We start from the raw sequence: 6,881 nt of genomic DNA, 5'->3' as shown, positions 1-6,881 counted from the left end.
CTTTTTTAGCATTCTTCCTCACTGTCCTGGAGTACCCTTCCCTTACTTTATCAAACATGACAGCTGCTTTGCTGATCTGCTATTTTTTTCCTAGTGTGAAATGCTTTTTGACCATCTTAGCCTGAGGCCATCTCTCCCTCTAAATGTCTAAAGTGACTACTAACTTTATGGTCTACTGGGTGAATAAAGAAAAGATCATAAGCTCTTATCACATAAGTTACTTTGAGTTAGTTACTTAACTTTGCTGAGCTTCAGTTTATTTTATTCTGAAAAGCAGGTGCAATAATGATTAAACCAACCTCTGTGCTAAATAAACAGTAAGCACTCAATAAGTGTTATGATTTACATTTATGGATAATATTTTACCATGATGCCCCTTCACTGCCTCCATTATTGGGAGTTTGCTGCAAATTAGTACAAAAATAGTATAGGTGGAGGATTTGGCTGCATTTGTTTCAAGAGGAGAAACCTGTTTTAGGCATGTGGCTAAGTGAAAAATATCCTTTAAAACCATATACTTAACTATCCAACCAAAACTATTATGAGTTTTAAAAGTCCCAATTTTCAATGAGGTTGACAGGCAAGCAATGATTATCGAGTTGTTGGTCTGCTCTGTGCATCTGTACACACACTGTGGAATAAGCTGTTAATCCTTCCATCTTTGCAGGATATTTTAGGGATGCTCATGGTGAGGTCATGCATATCCATTTCTGTAGTGTTCTCCCACTCTACCCACTCACCATGTGTTCTGCTGCTCTGTGATATTTTAGTCCACTCTCATAGTATTTTCTCTCTTTCTCGTTTTTACCCTATTTCCCTCTCCAAATCAAGGAAAAAGAAAATTGATTCTTCAAATCTTTTCCTCCAAATTGGAAATGTGACTGAGATTAGGAAGGAGAGTCCTGCTATTTTTTTTCTTCCACTTAAGGTTGGTGTTAAAATGACTCAGAGTAAAAAACAATTCTTCAATTGAAGAAAATTGTATCAATGATAAGAAACAATATTTGCTTTTCTGAAAGAGGTTTTCTTGTATTCTCAACTTTTACTTCTAGATTCTGTTACTGCCTTTCATACAACTTAATATCTGCAGAGAAACCTGATAAAGGAAAAAGATGATCAAGTTATGCTTTTTAAAATGATTCAAGATTTGATTTAACTTATGGTATGTTTGCATTGGATTTTAAAGAAATCTGTTTATTACTCATCGAGTACCATGGACAGTGAAATGGCTTCCAGTCCATCTCTCTTCCTACCTCCTTCAGCTTTCAATAATACAACACACATACAAAGAAGAGTTTAAGTCCTCAATTCACGCTGCCCTTGTATTTTCAAAAATATGTTGTGTTCTACTCCAGGCATATTGCCTCTTTGCATTTACTTATCCTTAAAAAAATTCTAGTTTTTTTTTCTTCCTTAAGTGTAGTTAGTTTGAGGTAATCTTGTCTCCAATTCCAAGAGCCAAACCGTAATCTGTCACTTAAAATTATCTAAAAATTACAGACTCGCAGAAATTGCAAAAATTGTACAAAGTTTTATGTGTCCTTTACTCACAGTTTCCCAATGTAAGATTGTCAGAAAACAGAACACTTAGCTAAATCAGATACTCAACAATAAACACTTTTTAAATGTTAAGTATCTTTAGTATATATTCAGTCCAATGTTTGGGATCCATTTGTACTAAACAGTGATGGATTTTTAGGCTGAAATTCATATTTAATAGGAATTTTTGTCATTAGTGTACATATAAGTAGAGATATTTGAAGTTACATGGAATAATGTCTCTGCAAGATTAGAACACCAACTGGATACATAGTTGTGTTCTTTAGTGTCCTTTTACTTTCAGATACTTTATGAATTGATTTTAAATTTAACTTTTATAGCATATTTACATGAGTCTAAGGCCAAATTACATGAATATAACATTAGTGTATAGGTGCTCCAAACTAAAATTATTTTGCATATTTTAATTTTTAAAAAGAGGTATAATATTAATTTTTATGTATCCTCTTTTTATGATTATTTTGTAAAACATCTCTATGAAACAGAATTATCTCAAAAAGGCAACCTGTATAACACTGGGTGCTGTTCGTTTTGGGGTGCTTTAAAACAAGTCACCTCAAATTCAACCCCAAGAGAAACTAGAATTGCATACTAATTAGGTTCCTAGTTCCTTACATTTTTTTTATTTTTTTATTATTTTTTTTTTCATTAATTACATTGTATTACATGACACAATTTCATAGGTACTGGGATTCTTCCCCCCTTCACCCCAAACCCTTCCCCCATGGTGAATTCCTTCACCTTGATGCATAACCACAGCTCAAGTTCCGCTGGGATTCCCTAATTACAAGCTCACACCATATAGAGTCCAGCATCCCACTGTCCAGTCAAGTTCAACGGCCTCTTAGGGAGGCCCTCTCAGGTTTGAGGGCAGAGCCAGCAGAGCGTCACCTCGATCAATTAGAAGCTCCAACATATCATCAGCAACAATCCAGGTACGATGAGACTGGCGCAGAGTCCACTGATTGACATAGTCCATCTTAGAGTTTCCCCTTGTCCAGTTTTTCGCTGCAAACATATAGCTGAGGTGGTTGATTGATCTACTCCATCTTCTATCTTTTCTTGGTTAATGTTTTGATTCCTCCATTTTGTTCAGGAGAATCCCCAAAGAAACTTTGAGGAGTTCCCAGTCCAGGCTCCTACATGCACTACTAGTAAGCACAGTACTCGCCACAGTCCATCACTCCGATCAGCTGGTGGTTGTAACCCCTGGGTTGGTTCTCTTCTGAGCCCCGACCTCCATTGGAACCAATGAGTATTGCAGCTCTTCCCGGCTCTGCCCATCACACACTCATCCCTCACCTAAACCAGTGGGAGGTGTGCTGGTTGGGTGCTGCATTCCCTACTGGCACAGGCCATTCCACCTTGGCATTTTGTGTTTTGTACTGTTTTTATCGCAACCAAACCTGGCCAGGCCCCCACACAGTTCCAGCGCTCGGATTTGCCAGTGGATGACGTGAACCGACTCAGCCTGGTCTGCCCCCAACCCGAGCCAAATGTATGCCAGTGGGTCACTTTCCAAAGCCTCTTCTGGGTTGTTTACCTCCATGCTTCATGCGTTTATTTGTAGGGTCAGTGTCCTGTCAGAGGAACTGTTCAGATTCCTCCATCAGACCCCTTCCTGGTGTCAGGCTTCACGCATACCAGCAGGTCCTTCGGCCAGCACCGCTCTTCAACCCATTCTGGTTCCTGTTGTTGAGAGTTTCAGCCCAGCCACGGCTCGTCCATACCCACATATAGCTCATATATGGCTCAGTTGGGGTTGCTAGTTCCTTACATTTTGTACATAACTAAAAATATTTTCATGAAGGCTTTAAATAGAAAATCAACAAGGGAGTTTTGCTAATGTAATCCCAATTAAGGTGCTTGGATTTTATTTTTGATAACTCTATATGTAGCTTTTATGTTTTGGGAATTGTGATAACAAGCAACGAATTAATAACTTTTTTAGAAAATGTTATTTCAGGGATAAGAATGAACTGGTATTCAACTAAATTCAACTAAATAAATTTAATTTATTTAATTAAATAATTTAATTCAACTAAATAAATTAAACATAACTTGTTAGAACAAGTCATTTTGATTTTTTAAAAAAAGCTTGCTTGCTTACTTGCTTGGTTCCTTCCTTCTCTTTCTCTTTCTCTCTCTCTTAAAAGTTAGATATACAGAGAGATGTAGAGACAGAAAGAACGATCTTCTGTCCGATGATTCACTCCCCAAGTGGACACAACAGTTGGAGCTGAGCTGATCCAATGTCAGGAGCCTCCTCCAGGTCTCCTACGCAGGTGCAGGGTCCCAAGGCGTTGGGCCATCCTTTATTGCTTTCTCATTGCCACAAGCAGGGAGCTGGATGGGAAGCAGGGCTGCCGGGATGAGAACCGGCACCCATATGGGATCCCGGTGCATGCAACGTGGAGAATTTAGCCACCAGGTTACTGTGCCAGGTCCAAGTTATTTTAATTTTTATAACTATCTCAATTTTAATAAGATAAATGACAATTCATTCCTAGTCAGTTCTCATTATCTTAATTTTTTGCTAGCTTTGTGTCTATCTTGTTAACTTTCATTTCTGCCTATTTATCTTTTCTGTGTTTCTGAAAAGACAAATTTCAACTTGTGAAAATGAAAGCATATTTTTATCTTTCTGGGTATCACAGTAATACATATTTATTATAGAAAAAAATCGTAAATCTTATGAATCGGAAATGAAACCTTTAACAATTCCATTATGCGAACAGAATCAGTGACTGCAGGTGTAATTCTTCCTATTATTTTCGTATGCTAAAGTTAACTTTTACATACATTAAATTTTACCCTCTTCTGTTTAGCACTAAAATAAGCATTTTGCATCTTATTATAAACTCTGTAAATGATATATTAGTTGTTTAATATTGTATCATATAACTTGGAATGAAGACCTTTAAATGTTGAATTAATCACTGTAGGGCATATATAAAAAGTTTAAATGTACTTTAAAATATTATTTTGATCTTATCAAGTGCAATTATGGAAAAAGCTTTTAGTTATTCTCATGTGGCACTTTTTATAAGTTGTGAGAAATATGTAGTAATTCTTAGGAATCATGTATTTTACCCTTATGTCTACATTAGTGGTTCTCAGTTTGCTCTTTGGACTGGAGGCGTCAGCATCACCTCGGAGCATATTACAAATGAAAATTTGGGAGTGCTATCTCAGCCTGATTAAAAGTTCCAGGGGAAAGGGCCAGGGATCTGTGACCCACCATGTCCTCTCAGTGATTTTAGTGCATATTTAAGTTTGTGAACCACTGTTTGAAACTTCACAGTAATTTGTACTGTGAGGACTCTCTTTTATCACTTCTTCACAGATAAGGAAAATATGACACACATACACAATGGAATCTTATTCAGCCATACAAAGAACAATAACTCACCAATTGTAGCAAAGTTAATGGGAGTAGATAGAGGACACCATGTTGAGTGAAATAATCCAGACATAAAAAGATAACTATGGCCTATTTACCCTTACATGTCAGGATAAGAGGAAACTCTTATTCTGAACACAGAATGCTGATTACTGGATGTTGGGAGGTGTGAGAGACAAAGAAAGTTTGAATTAAAGAAAAAACAGGAAGCTGTGTGCGGTTCATTAGTCATGACAAATGTATAACACTAATATAAAACATCAAGAATAGTAAAAACTGGGTGTGAGGAATATGGGAAATTTTTGTAGTATACTACAACTACTGTTTTGTAAGCTTAAAACTGTTCCAAAATTAAAAAAAATTTTAAATCATGTAATGCCACACAGTGTATACAACTTTATCATTCAGTGAAAAGAAAATTGTTGCAAAATGGCAAAATGACAGTAATTAACGGGTTGGCCAATTCCCCCAAACATTTATGGAGTATCTACAACAAAAAGTCTTGCACTAAGATACAGCTCTCACTAATGTTTTAGTGGGGGTAGTCTCACAGTAACTAGATAACAAGTACAGACCATCATAGACTGGTAAGAAGCACAATACAGAAAACTACGTTTAGAAAATGGAATAGGGAACAGGGATCTAAATGGGATGGTCAGGGCAGGCTTTGATAAGAAGGTGATGTGATGGAACCAGCCATGTAAAACTTTGGGAGAGAAGAAAAATAAGCAAAAGAGAGCTAGAAGTGAAGAGGCTCAGAGATGTGATAACATGGTCCTATTGAAGGAGCAGTACAGTAATTACTGTAGCAGAGGTTAGGTGGAAGATCATATTGGTGGCTGACAAAGCAGGATGCTCTGTAATTATGGGGCAGGGGTGCTATAGCGTGGATGCTGTGGGTGGCCAACCTGTACTACAGGATGCTGCAGCGACTGCCACCTAACAATTGATCACTGTTACATTCTGGAGCAATGAACCTGGGCTTAGCAGAAGCCAACTTTCTAGGTCAGTCTCTAGCCTCATCCCCTGCTAGGGGAAGTTCAAAGATTCACTGAAACATATACCAAAATTTGATTCCCTTGCCTCAAAGTGGGATGAATTCTGTGGTGCTGCTTGACTTTAGAGTGCCTAGTAAGTTAGCAATGAAGTTGACATACTTGCAGGGTTGTTTCTCTGTCTCAGCCTGTTTCTCCTGGAAGCACTTCTTCAATAAAGCCTGCAAACAGCTTCTGATTCTAGCAGCATTAATCTAGGATAGTTGGTCCCAGGAATGATCCAGAAAGCAGACTTTAAGGATAGGATTGGGGTACTGGATCACTCAATGGTATGACGTCCTTAGCATTGATGGAAGTATACTTCTTGCAGATGCCAAAGAACTATGCTTACTAAACGTTTAACCTGAAGTGATCTGAGATAGCGTTATGTGTACAGGGGATTCTACTGTTTGTACAATGTCACTGGATCTTGAGAGGCAAGTGAAATGAGAAATTATAAGAACTGTAGAGCTTCTGAGCATCACTGATGCATGAAGAGAGAGCATGACAAGCTTGTATCTTACTAATCATCCATTTAAATAAAATATGAGAGTCACAGGGCAGCACTTAAAAAACCCCTCATATCTGCAACTACAGAGCAGATAGCTTTAAAAATCAGGCATAGAACATTATTTTAGTATGTTTTACAGTGGACCCTTTGGATCTACAGATTTCTAACAGTATAATCAGTATGAACATAACTAGAAGGTAGACATTCATCTTGGGTAGATAAGAGCTAAAGCTATCCTTGACTCCCACTTCACAGTCAAGATAACAAAACATACAGAACATTTCATTTTGAGTGGATCTGATTACAAGGAAAGAAAGAGGGCTCTTTCAGTGAGACCCTTCTTTTGTAAGGAAAGCATGGATAGGACATTAGA

The sequence above is a fragment of the Ochotona princeps genome, chromosome X, assembly GCF_030435755.1.
Source record: "Ochotona princeps isolate mOchPri1 chromosome X, mOchPri1.hap1, whole genome shotgun sequence".
Taxonomy (NCBI): Eukaryota; Metazoa; Chordata; class Mammalia; order Lagomorpha; family Ochotonidae; genus Ochotona; species Ochotona princeps.
This window is presented reverse-complemented; position numbering follows the sequence as displayed.